This window comes from Amphiura filiformis, chromosome 1 (genome assembly GCF_039555335.1).
Source record: "Amphiura filiformis chromosome 1, Afil_fr2py, whole genome shotgun sequence".
Lineage (NCBI taxonomy): Eukaryota > Metazoa > Echinodermata > Ophiuroidea > Amphilepidida > Amphiuridae > Amphiura > Amphiura filiformis.
In genome coordinates, this window is record NC_092628.1 from 14,810,330 (window position 1) to 14,827,891 (window position 17,562).

Consider the following 17,562-nt stretch of genomic DNA (forward strand, 5'->3'; position numbering starts at 1 on the left):
AGCGAATATTTTTGATTTGTTGACAACAAGAAAGAAATATGCGTGCAAACAAAACATCGTCTGGTTAACCCGAGAGAGTACAAATATTAAAGTTGATATCATAATATGTTTTAATAAATTTGTTAATGGTAGGAACATTTTTATCCTATTAGCTTTATACTATCTGACGAACATGGTTGTCAACGTGTAATAGGTGTAAAGCCTTAATAAAATACTGGCTTAGCTTATAGTGTATGTGTCAGATCATTGAAAATAGTAATTCTATGACCATTTGACACATACACAGAGCTTATCAAGTATCAATCGCAATACGAGGTAGAAGCATGAATATTTTACATATTGTACCATCATGTACCTAACCGGCTAAATGTGGCTAGATATGCGTTAGCAGAAATTTACATTTATCATGTTTATAAAGGTGCTACGCCGTGAGAGACCTTGCAATTGCGTCCCCTCTTGCCCATGGGATGCTGACCGCCGCGATATTTCAGATATATGTAGGCCTTTTCATACATGTACCCCTTTTTGACCCATGCAGCCGCCCATACACTACCCACATGAAAGTTGCATTGCCCCCGTTTCACACCCACTCTGAAAAAATTCTGGCTACGCTACTGCCCGGGCGCTACTGCAACGACAAAAAGAACACATCATCCTATCTTCTTCTTCTGTCTTATTCTTACACTAAACTCTGTTCACTCACACATCTCTGGGTCGTGATTGAGCCCATTTATTGGTCGAGCTATGAGTTTTAAATTATTACGGATATACTCGTGTAGTCGAGTCCAATATTTTAAAACTCATAGCGAGACCAATAAATATTAGGCGCAAAGCATCCAATTTTATCATTATTAAATTTTGATGAATCCAAGTGTGTTAAAATTTAAAAAAATGGATATTGAAGAAATCTACCATCTTTTGAATTGTTCAGTGTTAATTACATTAATGCCAAACCTTTACATCTACTGATATTCAACAAAACAGACAATCTGCCTACTTTGACAGTTCAGTTTTAACATATTGAAGGATGATAATTCCAAACAATTACAGACATACGCATGAGCAGATCGACATTTAAGGTTTGAATCTGCGTCACTTCCATCTTTTGCGTCAGTTTCAATAACATGGCGGAAATTTTATTTCCTATAAACGATATATACTGCTTTCAAGACGAATTATGGACCAATTTCCCCTCTCTATCTCCCAAGGACCGGTATCTCCACTGTAACCGTCGGAAGGTGGAAAGAAAAATAAATAGTTTAAATGAATACGCTCCGAGGCAAATTATACATGTAAGGAGGCAACGGTTTATCAGCGTTGGGAGAAAATTGGATTTGTCGTAAATTGTCGGTGACTTTCAATGAAAATAAGAGAAGAGCGTCTTTTAGCGGGTGTTTAAAGCACTGTTTGTAAAGGTTATTTTAAAACGGTCAATTTTGTTATCTTTTATGATTATTTAAGATTTAAAATTATGGCATAATTTTGTAACTTCAAGGATCTTTAACAGTACTTTTAAAAAACAGATACCATTTCACCCAGACGTAGACGTGGATATGAGTGATACGAAAAACAACCTGAAATAGCAGTTTTTCAATTCCCGAGAAGATCACATGCATCATAAGTACAAGTGCGATTTTGTGCATTAACATTTTTATCTTATAATTCCATTTTTTCTTAATTCCATTTTTAACAACCATTCAACATGTACAAAAAAGAGGAAAACCCCAGTACATCAAAATAGACTGCACCATTTTGAAGCAAACATCGGAAATCCCAATGTTTAACGCGATTTTTTAAAGAATTTTATAATTTTTCAACTTGAAATTTGAATTTCAACTTGAATGGGTTGTACTCTCTCAAGAAAGAAATGGCCTTCAATCTAAAAGACGGTGGTGTTGAAGGAACAATTTTAACAAGTTTTTAATCTTTAAAAACAAAATATTTAAAGATTGTTCCCTCACAGATTGGAAGTCAATGAATCTTTACTTTTTAGAGAGTATGTCTTTTTTTCTGGAAAAGCCTATTCTGATTTTTTTTTTTTACGTCTTTATCAAAATTGAATGAGGATTGTTTTTTCCAAATGATGCCAAAAACGGCAATATTTGATGATACGAAATTATTCATGATAATCATTGCCATATATGGTATAACTAAAAGATTCCTCGACGAAAAAACACTATAAAATATTCAGTATTTTGATTTGAAGGGCAATACTTAAATCCAATTGATGATACAATCAACATACCATCTTCAGTAGATAGCACAATGTACAGCATAAGTCACGGTTGACAACAACATGATAAATGTAGCCTTCAAAGAAACAATTAAAAATGAAACGGACCAAGACAAATAATACCAACATTTCTCCTTGATACAAACTATAAACACCCATGACAAATGGAGACATATTATTTTTGTTTGTCCGTTCTGGCATACTTAAACAAATTAATGCAACAATGACTATTTGTTGCGGCGGAAGGTCATTTTAGACATTTTCATTTTCGAGGTTAATTACAGTGCTTCGGTCATGGTTTGCGATTTTGTATTAAATAACTAATTCTGGCATATTATTTTATATTGCGCACTTAAGTAAAGTAATCATGTCAAAGATTTTAAAAAATCTTTTAAAATTCTATAATTTGACATTTGATTGTATCTTAGAATCTATATCATATCAAAAGTGCATTCAAATGCGTAAAAAATGCCTAAAATAGTTCGAAATTTCTTCCTTTAAATTAATGCTGAATCTAGTCAAACTTTGCAGGCTTACACCCCAGTACGTAAGCGTTAAAACGGTTAAGGGTTGTGTACTTTGTTTAACTGGTATTTCAATCAAACTTTGGTTAATAAAGCGTAACTAAACATGTTTTCATAGTAATATGACATGACACACAAGAATGTTAATTACAGGCCTATTTTGTTAATAATCCATCACTTTTGGGCGATTTTTTATTTTTATCAATAACAATCTAAGTTAACCTAGTTTTTATACACACCGGCGCGCGCACCACATACATTTTTACCATAACAAAAAAATGTTTTCTTAATTTAAGTTGTGAGACTTTGTATAAATTATTTTAACAGGGCTAGGTTATGTAATGTTCATTCAAGAATCACTATTATGCGGTCCAACCGTACTTGCAAATTAGCCCCTGAATTCAGTGCACCTGCTATATCTGATGTGGTGTACAGTATAAGCACTCCATCCTTTCCCCTATTAACATTTTATGTTTGAAAAGTATCACTAGAATATATGTAACATTTTTATAGCTACAAAAATATATATCAGCCTAAAATATATCTTCTTCAAGTTGTATTGTGTATTTAGAAAGTTACTAAACACAAGTGTCACGTGCATGGTCCTAAATCCCGTAAAATTCCATTTTCGGGCTCCCCCGGCCCCGAAGTTTTAGCAAATGCGGTCGTCTTCAAAATGCGGTTCAGCCCCCAATCATGCTAATCACAATATATTCGCTGTCGCGGAGCGCACAACATAACCACGACCAACATTACAATAATCCTCAACCTTATCTGTTTCAGAATCGTACAAAAAATGTTATATCTCTAAAAGCTACTGGGCATTACAAGCTTAGCACCCCAAAGTAGTTCCGTAATTGCCTATTTATACCAGATCTCTAACACAGTCGATAAGCAATACTTTAATATATTAAACTGTTAAAAGGATAATAGCTATGTTTAAACTTAAACACAACCGGCACGCGTCTTGGCTTATTAAACCAAAAACACCTATAATAAACTTTTCTTTATCTAAATACTTAAATACACGATTAAGCAACTAATCCTCATTACACTCCAAACAACAATTCCATTCAGTAATTGTTGTTCTTTTTTCTCCACAAGACCGTTTAAAGATATTTGTTATCCGGCTTTTAAGCTATGATCGCGTTATTATCCTATATAACACTAACTTAACAGATTATTATAGAAAACAAGCTTAACTTTCTACCACCCAAGTAATATACCAGTAGTTGTGAAATCAAAAAAAGCAAAATCAAAACAATTCACTCAATAAGTCATTTACTGTATGCATATATGCACCAGGGACAAAGCTCTCGAAATGCCTTTCAAACTGGCAGACTGTTCAACCGGATTTCGATTTACTTAAAATCATCACTTTGCATACGGTACAGATGCAAAATAGATCCCACAAGTTCTAATCCTACATAATAATTGCAAGAACAACTACAGAACCAATATTAGGCATATCTGTACTCATTTGAATGAAATTTGCATATTCTTTCCTAATATGGTCATGGTCTAATTTGCTAAAGTTTAGATAATTTTGTATATAGTGTTTTTAAAATGTGAATTCGTTAAATATACTCGACATCGCAGAGAAAGGGTTTACATACTGAATATTGACAATTCAAAATTCTCAAATGAGTTCCACCAACTTGTTTACGCACAGACCCGTTGATGGGAATATTTTAATAGCCCTTTTCTAGACATTTTTGATGACCGTATTTGAATACAATAATGATCAGAAACTGACCGCTTCATGCACAAATTGACCCATCAACACAAGGTTAGAGCTCTTAGATGAAATACTAGGCCTATTTTGGCCCAATAGCACATTTTATTGTTATAAACTATCTTTTTGTTCATGTCATGAGTGCGGATACAAATTACGTACGGTACAAATTTGCATGTATTGAATATTATAAATGTCTCTCAAATGAAATAAAATGATTGAAATGAAAGAGTCATGCACATGCCTTTTTTTTATATCTTAAAGTAGTCTCTTGGTGAGCTTTTGGCAATAATAGTGGCTTGCATATTCACGTCGTCTATCATTGGCCATACGAGTCATAACTACCACAATTTCTCCTAGGATAAATTCAATTTCTCCTATAGGAGCTGTGATTGGCTATTTAAGTTGCCTAGGAGAAATTAAGATTAAACGAGCGCTATTATTGGCGGGAATTTCTCCTATGAGAAATAATTGTGGTAGTTATGACTCGTATGGCCAATGATAGTCGTCACCAATACACATCTTCACCTAAAGATCAAACAAACAGACTGTCTTACACGAAGACAATTGAAAACACACATGTTCAGTGTCACACATGTTCAATTTAGACATTATCATAATGTCTTGCTCTCTATAACCAGAAGACATGAAATCAAGACGTGACCCAAAACTGTTTTCAAATAAGTCCTATATACATTTTGGAAGTGTCTTACATGTAGTCAAGACTTTGTTGGACATGTCTTGCATCGTAACGACATGACTGGATGGAGTCGTGACGCGTGTGTCTTCTGTAGTCGTGTCACAAATCCGGCTTCAGGTTGTGTCTTTAGACTTTAGGCACCTGTTTGTATTTCTTGTTTATATTAATTGAAAGCAAGTCTAAAAATATGCAGGACAATATTGTTACAACTATTGCCTAGGAATGATATTATGTATTTTTGTTGATGTCATTTGAGAGGTCTATTTTTGAAAACCAACCTGAACTCTATAATTAAATTAATTTGAACTTTACATGAATTAGTTTGTCTATTATAGCTTTAATATTAAAAATACTACTCTAAATTACAAATATATATAGGCCTATCTCTACTTCATTGTGTTATCTTCAGTAGATATCTGTATTTTCATTGTGCTATCTTTAGTAGATAGCTCTACTTCATTGTGTTATCTTCAGTAGATATCTGTATTTTCATTGTGCTATCTTCAGTAGATAGCTCTACTTCATTGTGTTATCTTCAGTAGATATCTGTATTTTCATTGTGCTATCTTCAGTAGATAGCTCTACTTCATTGTGTTATCTTCAGTAGATATATATATTTTCATTGTGCTATCTTCAGTAGATATAGGATTGTGTAATTAGGGACCAATCAATTTTAGGCTTAAAATATTATTAATCTTATAGATTTGAATTTTAAATCTTAAAGATTTAATTTTAAATCTGTAATATTTAATTTTAAATCTAATACTTGATTGGTCCCTAATCACGATCCCTCGGGATTTAAATCTTGAAATATAGAGTGTAGGTCATATAAATAATCCATTTTGACAACATGCATTATTTTAAATCATAACATTAATGTTGCTTATTATGTTAATCAAAAATTGGACCGTTGAAAGTGTAAAATAAAAAGCTTAAAACCTATGTGCTCTACTTTGTGCTCGAAAACAAATCTGACCGTTATTTGTTCAAAAGTTCCTTTCTTTTTTAAACATAAAAAAGATTAAAACTTTATACCGCAACCACTTTCTTTATATTAATACCATTATCATTATAATTATTATTCTATAAATGCGGACCACAACATTATAACATAATTCACACTTTAGCATTTATAAAAGCAATATGTTGCTTCTATTTGAACCATGCAACACCACCTGTATATAGCTACAGCCGGCCACAGGGTCCAAACAATAATAAACCAGCTGTCAAAAACACTTTTGTATATACATATATATTTATTTCCGAGACACATATCAGAACTAAACATTGTCTGAAACTTTCGTTTTCTTCTTTCACCCCCAAAAACTCATTTGTTAAAAGGCGTGTTCATTGTGATTCGTTCGGTACAAGGCTTGCCGCCGCGCCACAGTTCAGTTTTGTCTCAGGTAAAACTAACGGCGAAGGGGACCCGGGGACTTGTCGTAAACTTCGCTCTGTAAAATGCCCATGGCACTGCACGTGTGTGCTACCGTTGTACTCACTATAGAAAAAAAAATTGCCGTAAACATCGTGGAAAATCAAGTTATTCATATTCTTGACCTTTTTTGTGTGAATTTCAAAAGACGAAAAGGAACCGATTTGAAATAGAGTTGAGTACGCGCAGGAAGCGGGCGGAGGAAGAGTAAAGAATTGTGAATAGCGCTAAGTTTGCTCGCTACTGGTTTTGCCCCCAAACCAAAACTGGAGAACAAAACCCGTCAAAAATAGAAAGAAAAAAATCCAATTCAACCCTGTATACATATATAGTGTGGTGTATTCCCCCTGCCTTAGAGGGCATACACTAGAAATTAACCAAAAAGACAAATCACCACTTAAAGTCATTTTGATAAGAGCAATTCACAATCAAAATAAAATATGTGCAATGAATATTTTTAGTTAAACGTCATTTGAACAAAAATATGACATATTTTATTGGGTCATAGTTTGTGCTTTCTATATATAGCAATAATAGCATATTTTAATAAATAGCTCAAAATATGAATTGAGACTTCAATTTAAGTACCTCATTTGTTAACCGCTATCAAACCAATTTAAGGTACTTTTTTAGAAACCAATTCTGTTTGAATATATGGGGTGTATTTCATTTTATCCGTATATTCAAACAACTCTTATACGACGTTAAGTGTACCATTTGACTATATGGCAATATAGAGGAGTAGCATTTACGCTAGGTCCCTTCTCTTGGGATCAACAAGTTCACAATATGACGTTTTGTGTACGCGAGCTTCCCATTCTACTCATTTTAATCAAATTATCAACTCTTAACTCAAGAACCACTGGACCATGGCATATACAACACACATTTGAATTCATTTGATTGTATATTTCATGGTTTAGGTAAAAAAAAAGTTAAATTCCCCAACCTTGGATTGTTTTTCACTTTGGGACCTGTTGACAGCACACAGCAGAGAAGGGATAATAATATATATATAATTTCTACTATAACTTGGTTTCTATTCTGTGGAAGAAATCTATTGTTCCGGAAAGTGCAATGCCGTCAACCCAGCTGGTTTCTCGAGTTTGCGCACTAACTGCTAAACTAGCATGAAGTGTCAAATATGTCATATGCAGTGAAAAGACCGACTGAACTTGAAAGTCCAAAAATGTACAAAAAAGTTGGTAAACTAGTAATAGCTATATACTGGAAGCATAATACATTTGATCATGGTTTCTCTCGAACCAAAACAAAAGCGGTGTTTCATCTGTTTAGGAACATTTCAATAATACTCATTTAAGCTTAAGTTTCACGTTGAAATATGACTCGAATATCTTTCCCAGTGGCAAAAAGTTGGGGTTATACTAGACATACATAGACATGAGATAGTGAAAGAGACTGTGTGTGTAGATTATAGCGATAGGCATTTGGTTGAAATTTAAGGTGACCGTCGACATAAAATCCTATGTATCAATATCCACTCATTAATTACCAAACACGAAAACATTAAACTTGAACATTCTATCCAAACATGGCCCGTATATACCAAAACATGCACCCCACATCCACCCCACGAACCCCGGGGGGGGGTACTCAAGTTTGGTTTTGGTAGGGACGTGCCGCTGAGATTTTGGAAGTAGACCCATAAATATACCAATTTTTCAAGAAATTTGGACCCATTGATATACCAAAAGTCAAAAATTTTTGCCGAATTTACCCAAAATTGTCTTAGTTTTTACAAATTTTCCCAAAATTTTGGGAAAATTTTAAAAATTTTGGCTAGATTAAGGAAAAATTGGGCTGTTTTCCGAAAAAATTGAGAAAATTAAAAAAAAAGGACCCATTCATATACCAAAATAGGCTTTGAAAAAGGGGTCATTGATATACCAGAAGGCTGAAAATGCTACCCATGTTTGCGGCACGTCCCCGTATGGTCATTTGTACTGAGTACCCCCCCGGGCCACGAACACACCCCTGCCTTGAAAAGTTATATATAAAATACCCGCGTATACCGTCTATAATTATGTGTTATATGAGTTCTCAAATTGATCACTAATGTTATCTTTCCAAACCCCGGATGCCCACTGTGAAGGTATTTTCCGACCCTGACACTGCTAAGTGGTAAAAGCACATGCAGCATGACATTTAAACTGTACTCGAGATGGCATATCTAACAAGGCGTTCTATATAGATACCACTTGCCGATTCATTCATATGTCATCATCAACTGCATCAACCCACCATGTACGTATGGAAGGTTTCCGAATTCTGCACTTAAGAGTCGCTGCTTACGCTATAACTAAGCGTCCGAGCACAGAGGGCCAAGAAGTAACTTAATCCGCTGGTTCAACCGTGTCAACCGCCTTAAACGAACCCAAAAGTGGACACAACAATTATCCGTGTTTTACACAAAACAAAATGTGGGTTACAGCAAAGGTGACGTTTGCATGGCCGAATTTATAACATTTCGGCCAAACTCAAAGAACCCGACTGGTCATTTTATATTGATACTACACAAATAGAACGGAAAATGATCTAAATGGCCGCGATTATTGCTTACAACTATGACGTTGTTGCTTTCAATGTGTGAGCAGGTTATTGGCCCTACTTTTAATTGTGAAGAATACGAAATTGCACCCTCTGGGCTCACCTACTTTCAAAAAAATAATCATTACTTTCATAGTTTACATGTCATCGATCATAATCATATGTCAGACATAAGTTAACGCTATACGATGGTAATTTCTCCTGAATAATTTAATCATGCCTCATTAAAATCTTAAGGCATCTCATCTATCTCAAGAACAACTGAACACAAAATTGGAATGTTTGTACTTGTTTTAAAGAACTTTGATCGTGGGTTTTAAATATGGTTATAAAATTTTTGGCAATTTTAATCGTCTTAATATTTTCACCCAGTGTATACTATACTTGGTATATTCGCGTGGAAATGGTTCATGGTTGGAGAAAACAATGGCGCATGCATGGCTATAGTTGAATACTGTGAGTTTTATATGATACTTTTATGGTCATGATGAAGAAATATGAACGGAAGATATGGATGCTTGGTGGGTCACTAGATGATCAAATAATTTGTCAAGATAATTATCATTTTGATGAATAGCATATTCTAATAACACCTTCATTAAAGAGATTTACCGTTATCCACCACATATAAACAATGCGTCTATTAATATATAAATAGCAGCGTGTCGATTTGGTATGGGTTTTTACCACTCTTAGAAAAAAAGGGGTTATCTTTAATGGTTCTTCAAAAATTGTTTCCCAAAGGGTTTCCAAAGTGGTCTTTTGAGCCCGTATTGACTATTGAATCTATAAGGAACCTTTTCGGGTTTTTATACATAAAGAACCCTTGGACATGTTGGAGAACCCTTTTCCCAAGGGTGCTCCCTGCGGGACAAAACTGGTTCTAAGTTGCACCTTTTTTCTCAGATATTGCACATGCAATTACACTATAAAAGGCTACACGTTCTTACAAATTATCACTTTGTATACAGTATACATGACACCACAGATCCTGGAAAGAATCAGTGTGAACATAAGTATACGAATTCATATTCTAAAACTACACATGTTCGCCAACTAGGACAGGACCTGAAACCAATTTAAAAACCATGGAGTAAAATAAAACGTTTGGAGATAATTGGACCGAATAAAGAAAGCAAGCAATAAACATGATAAAAAACACACAAATACACAAAATCAACTCTACACTGACAATGTATGCCAAATGATATCATACATCTTTTTGCTCTCAAAAATGTTTTCGAGTCCGGTAAATTTAGAAAATATATACGACCACAAGTTTGCCAATGAAGCATTAAGGAAAAATATGTCTGCTTTAAAGCACATACCGTAAAAACTCGATAATTAACATATGTGCTTACTATCGAGCGCTTTTAAAAATGCAAACATGAAGAGCTCCATCCACAAGTGTAAAAGGATTTTGAGCAAATCATCAATAAACATAGTTAAATACGAACAAGTAAACCTGCAAATGTGTGTCTCAACCCCGTTAGCTCTGTTGGCAAAGCGCCGGACTTTGGTACAATTTCATGTTTTCAAAAGCGCTCGATAGTAAGCACATTATGCTATAACTATCGAGTTTTTACGGTACTGCACTTGAGGAGTCTGCATGCATTACGCTGGTCGTGGAGATGAAGAAAGAACTAAAAATATATAATAATTATAGGCACATTTCAAATGATTATAATAAAAGCATAAATGTTTACCTGTCTATGAAACCATGAGCCCGAAACATGAAACGTAGTAGCTGGGGTCACGAACTTTAACCTCTAGATGACACTATGTCACCTGAACAGTATGCAATTCGTCATAACACTTTCAAACGTCGCAGATTTCGGCGTGCAACAGAAAAGTATATGCCATTTTCGTCATATATGTGTGCCTTTAAAATGAATAGCATATGTTACGATATATTCTTTACTTTCCGTGTAACAGCTTAGTAGCCTTTGAAAATGTTTCATCTTCCTCTTCATTTCGGAAACGATTGACCAAGATCATTATTATTTTACCCTGCGCAGAGAAAAAATCAACCGCGTTAAATCGTGACATAAATATATTACATCACTTGCCAAGCTTCTTTCACTATATATGATTCACTGTGTCTTCAACACAAATTAATTCTAATACACTCGTTGCATAAAAGTGTTATTTTTGCTATAGTGTTTTCCATGAAGGCAATCGCATTAAATATCCACAGCCGTTGCTTGCTCGCGGTCGTATAAGCATACCGCAGACGGGATATCTTCGGCTAGATCTTGCTGAGGAAGGCTGAAGTAGTTGGGCAAATGAAGCAAAAACATCATCCGACGTATATAGCCTGCCTGTAAATGTATACTCTGGCATTTAGATAACAAATGTCATATTTTCTTCCTCGTGTTTCTTTGTTCTCTTGAAAGTGAAAGTTAATGACCAATATAAAATTATAGTAAGACATAGGCACGAACTGTTGATTTGCACAATAACTGTCTACGTTTTTGCCAAAAAAGTCGTTTTAGCTAAAAACAAAATCAGTTTGAGACACTCTGGGGCGAAGAAATAACGGTACCCTCGTCGTCACTATTTCCAAGATTAGGGACAGCGGGCAAATCGAAAATAAAACACATTCGGCATGTAAACATGGTAAAAGATGTTTTGAAGTCACATTTCTGACCAGCAAAAGCAAACTTGGATTACATCATAATTTAGACATTTTTTACCAGAAATGCACTGGTGTGCTTTCATGCGTGACAATTCGAGTTCCAGTATAGCTGTCATACTGCTTGTTGCTGTTCACCCGAACAACTCTCCGCCTTATTCGTATCCTGGGTGCGACGGTTCATTGAAGTATGTTGCCGTGATCAGCAAATTTTGAAGTGTGATGCTCTTAGCTTTAAACATAGATCCACAGCTTTTAAGTGCGATGTTTAGCATGAAGTCAGCACAATAACAAAAATCATCTGCAAGTATATTCATGATTATCAGAAGAATCGTGTAGTGGCTTCGTCCGCCGCTATCTATCGACGGGTCTACTGGTTTAAACCACGGCTTTAAAACCATATATCAACCTCCCCGTCAATATGTCACAACTGTAAAATTCCTCCAAAAACCGCTTGACATTTCTATCAAGATATCACTTCACTTCAGCTCTTGTCGTGTCTAAAGCCTTTCCAACACGACTTAGTTTTAAATATGTTGCTAAAATCCCCGTTTCTACGTGTCTTAATATGTATATAAAAACATAGGCCGTCCGATAACAGTTAAGTCTTCTGACACGCACACCACACCATGGAACACCAGAAAAACCGCTTAGCAGATTAACCGATTTGAAATGAAAATCTTGCATTTACATTGATAAGTATAGACCCTAAATACGCTTAACCAACTCAAAAAGGGGTTTCCTTAAACCCTTGTGCATGTCTATGTGTATATATTTACCATGTTTACTATCTTGTTGTATTATAACGGGACCCGGTCATGGGCAAATTCTTAACTTCATGGATAATCCTGAAATAATCTGGAATTTAACTGTAACGAATATAGGTTTACTATATATAATCGTATCAATGATAATTCGTCTTATGTTATAATGATATTATCCGTCAATTTGATTTGCTGCTATAGATTTGACTTATTTTATAATCAAACACTGGTATTAATATTATTATGGACGTTTATAATGTAGGTGGCTTCCCTGAAATTAGTATATTGAGCATGTAAACACACAGTCTTTTCGCATTCTAAAGGTGTGCCGATGTATGGTCGGTTTGCCGGATTTGTCTCAAGACAAACTTCCGTGCTTCTGAGAGTGGATCTTGTATATATCTCGTATAATTACTGAGAATTACTGATCGAGATAAGCTTTGTATTTCCATGTCTTGCAATTTCTGAATTCAACATAAGTTCGAGGTGTAAGTGAATCCTCTATGCAAAACGACCAGATGCCTTCTCTAGCTGTAACCAGTACAGTGCTGTCTAGTGTGTACTGAAGATAACACTGCAGTAGAAGATAGCACTGTAACCAGTACAGTGCTATCTACTGAAGATAGCACTGTAACCAGCATAGTGCTGTCTACTGAAGATAGCACTGTAACCAGTACAGTGCTGTCTACTGAAGATAACACTGTAACCAGTACAGTGCTGTCTACTGAAGATAACACTGTAACCAGTACAGTGCTGTCAACTGAAGATAGCACTGTAACCAGTCTCTAGGTGTAACGGCCAGTTTGAGTAAAGTTATTAGCCAAAACGAACAATATGAACTCCCGGAGATTCTGGGACTTTAACTATATGGGTCCTGGGAAACTTTCAAGTTCGAGCTAAACAAAAACAGTGGTTAAATATACATGTCTTTTTTTTATCCACTTCCAGAAGTGAATAGTCCTTCAAGAAGGACCTATAGGCAGAAGGACCTATGAGGCAGCAATAGCGAATGCCTATAGCTTTAACTGCATCTGAGAGTCTTCTGCAGTTCTTAATGGACTACTAGTCTACTACTAGTGTGGAACAAGTTCCTGAAGAAACAACTCAAGAACCCGTGTCACGCGACCTCTAAATAAGACCAATGAGTTTCTTGTCACACGTAGGAAGTGTGAAAAAAGTCCAATAAACTTCCGAAATGACCATTTTTGCATAAGTTCGCCCACAACAAATACATTCAGATATTTTACCATGATATCGGCATGTATGGACATCAAATGCAACGCGGCATGCACATATACAAAATGTGATGTATCAGTCATGACATCGTGTTTATTTGGCACATTGTTTGCTCATTTATGCGGAAAATTGTTATTTTTTCTAATCAAAAGTTGAAAGCTATTGTTACTTGGTATGAAAGGTGTTGCCAAGTTCACACCAAGGTCGCATATTGGGTATATTAATCATGCATTCATCGTACTTTGGTTCACATTTAACATTTTGAAGTAAAATAGAAAACCATTACCCAAGGTTGTGCACGGTGCTGTGACATTTGCAGTAATACTATAGGGGAATAAAATATGAAAGATTTGGTCGCGATGCTGCATACTACTATGCATATTTTAATATTTAACAATGATCTGAAGTATGTCAATTTCCTGCTATCTTCAGTAGATAGCACAACCGGGACTATACCATATTATGTTAGCTTATATAAACAAAACAAAACGAACCAAAAAATTTGTTTTTCCATGAGTGGAGATTAGGTTTGGTTATATAATAAAAACAAAACATCCTGCCTGCAATCAATGACTTTGTTAAACAGGACCGCCAATCAATTGGCCGCCAAGAATACTTTGAATGCAAAGAATTTGTCTTGCCTGTCGTGCCAAGATGCGGAAAGATAACAATAGTTTATACTTTATACTTTACGGCTCGCGTATCATCATCATCATCATCGTCGTCATCATCATCGTCATCGTCATCGTCATCATCATCATCATCATCGTCATCATCATCATCATCATCATCATCATCATCATCGTCATCGTCATCGTCATCATCATCATCATCATCATCATCATCATCATCATCATCATCATCATCATCATCATCATCATCACCATCATCATCACCACCACCATCGCCATCATCATCATCATTATCATCATCGTCATCATAAAAGTAGTCATCGTCGACTTACGGATATAGATTGTTTGGTGTTCAAACTGATGAACTCCTCTGAAAACAGATTGCAGTTTGACAACAACAATTATGAATTGCTTTGTAAAGTTATTGATATACAATGCACCTTCAATTGTTTAAGTTATTTCTAAACATATTTCCCAAAACATTACAACAGTGGTTGGTTAGAAGCATAAGTATATCTATCCTTTTTGGCTAGGTAAACAAAAATGACAGCAGTGTCATTTTACCACATCTCGACACGTGAAGTGCAAAGTGATACGTTTTGAAGCACACACTCGAGTTCAAATACGACATATTTACTCCTAACTATCACTCCAAAGTGCCTTTAATGCGATGATTCTTTCATTCTTTACTATACCATGAATAAAACAACACACGAAGGAGGAAAAAAACGTCGCTCGTGACAATTTGACCATGCTGATAGGGGCTGTATCGTGCATTTGTAAATTCATCCGACTCTCACAAGTACGACAGGTTTTTTGTGGCGTGTACCTCGAGCCTCTCTGCACAGATAAAATCAGTGCGCGAATACGTTGGGGACACGGGATGCGAGGATTCCTCGTTGCATGGCTGATCGACTATTTGACATTTTATAACAAAAAGGCGTATGTTGCATGGAGTCAATCTGATCCAAATTTTTGATCATATATATTTATTTAATAGCAATATAACACCTACTAAAATCTTTTTAAGAGCGCAATTTTATCAAGCTAGTGGAATGTACACCGTACGCTTTTAAAATGCCTAATATCAAGCAGCTAACCGTGCCTGAAAAAGTTCAGTACAATGATTGTTTAAATAGGAAAGGAAGATAAGAAGAAAGTTTTCATTATCTTTAAAGGTAACATCTTTTTTATTGGTAAGAGTATACGTTTCATGTTGACAAGTAGAGCCATACTGCAATGGTACCCCTCTTTCGAGCAAAATTCACTCGCAGTGTAGGTGTCGAAGGTGCACATTCGCCACATTGTATCCACAATAATACCCATTTCTGAAGATAGCAATGTAATCAGCATAAAGATGAATGAATGAATGAATGAATAATCAGCGCAGTGCTGTCTACTGAAGATAGCACTAGCACTGTAACCAGCAGAGTGTTGTCTACTGAGGATAGCACTGTAACCAGCATATTGCTGTCTACTGAAGATAGCACTGTAGTGCTGTCTACTGAAGATAGCACTGTAACAAGCATAGTGCTGTCTACTGAAGATATCACCGTATAGTACTGTCTACTGAAGATAGCACTGTAACCAGCATAGTGCTGTCTACTGAAGATAGCACTGTAATCAGCATAGTGCTGTCTACTGAAGATAGCACTGTAACCAGCACAGTGCTGTCTACTGAAGATAGCACTGTAACCAGCATAGTGCTACTGAAGATAGCACTGTAACCAGCATAGTGCTACTGAAGATAGCACTGTAACCAGCATAGTGCTGTCTACTGAAGATAGCACTGTAACCAGCATAGTGTTGTCTACTGAAGATAGCACTGTAACCAGCATAGTGTTGTCTACTGAAGATAGCACTGTAACCAGCATAGTGCTGTCTACTGAAGATAGCACTGTAATTAGCATAGTGCTGTCTACTGAAGATAGCACTGTAACCAGCATAGTGCTGTCTACTGAAGATAGCACTGTAATCAGCATAGTGCTGTCTACTGAAGATAGCACTGTAACCAGCATAGTGCTGTCTACTGAAGATAGCACTGTAACCAGCATAGTGCTGTCTACTGAAGATAGCACTGTAATCAGCATAGTGCTGTCTCCTGAAGATAGCATTGTAACTAGCATAGTGCTGTCTACTGAAGATAGCACTGTAATCAGCATAGTGCTGTCTACTGAAGATAGCACTGTGCTACCAGCATAGTGCTGTCTACTGAAGATAGCACTGTACTACCAGCATAGTACTGTCTAGTGAAGATAGCACTGTAACCAGCAAGTGAATGAATGTTGATGGGCGAGACCCGTCTTGGTCCACAAAACTGAAAAAAAAAAAAAAAGTTTGAAAAGGTCACACTTATTTGTATTATTGCATGATTGATATATAGCTCTCCTTATAAAGATGCAAAAGTTACACACAAAAAAGCCCGGCATGTAGGGGCACGCCAAAATGACCAAAATTTGTCAGGGGACAATCGCCTCCCTCTCCCACTAACCCCTGGCAATATACGCCACTGGTTTTAAGGACAGTCCCTGTACGTTATATTTATTTTTTTAAATTTTGCTCATTGTATGAGCATTCGCATCACAATAATTATACAAAGTATAATTATAACGTGGGTAATCTTGAATAGAAACCAAATTAATTATACAAATAATCCGTATCTACACTAAATATTACTGTATTATGGAACGTAGAAGTTAGAAGTACACTTTTCTTCCAAACATCATGTTAACATCATCATTACTCTTTTTTGGCAAAGTAATTCCTCACACCTTTCTATAATTTTATACATTGAAAAACTATTATGCCTAGATACACATTCAAAAGAGATACTGCCTTTTAGTAATGAATACACGCAACTTACCCAAGTGTCTGACCAGAGCAAAAGAGGCTATGATGTAATACGCAAAAGATACATTTATTCTGCATGAATGTGAAGGATGTGAAAAGGGGAGATCGTACACCAAATCAAAAGAGCGCAAGGAACTGATGGCTGAAACAACAGACTACAACCTTTTGTATCGTAGGATGCGTCCTGAAATATTCATCACCAGTCAGACTCTATCTATCTCTTTTAATATACAGAGACACAACCACAGAG